Genomic DNA, 385 nt, shown 5'->3' on the forward strand with positions numbered 1-385 from the left:
CAGTGCAGTGGGTGGGGGGGAGGGGCCTCGGGAAGCATTATACATTTTGTCCAACAATAATAAAAAGGAGGAGAAGCCACCGCGTCACCTTTCTTACATCGGGGACACCCGCCCAACCATTCGTAGGGACCGCCTCCCCGAAATAATGGACGCCAGACTTCACAACAAAACACCGGAGACAAGTCCCCGCCCCCCACCCGCATACTCTGCTCCGGTTGGAGGAAATTACCTATACCCATCCCCCATCGCTAACACCTTGCTGGATATCGTATCTACAGAGCAGAATATGAATATTCAACATTAGGCCCCTCCCCCCCGGACTGGTAACGCCCATCGTCTCCCGGCTCCTGAGTGCACACAGCAGAAAAAAAAGAGAGGAATGTGA

The sequence above is a fragment of the Nanorana parkeri genome, unplaced genomic scaffold, assembly GCF_000935625.1.
Source record: "Nanorana parkeri isolate BGI_ZX_2015 unplaced genomic scaffold, ASM93562v1 scaffold4430, whole genome shotgun sequence".
Lineage (NCBI taxonomy): Eukaryota > Metazoa > Chordata > Amphibia > Anura > Dicroglossidae > Nanorana > Nanorana parkeri.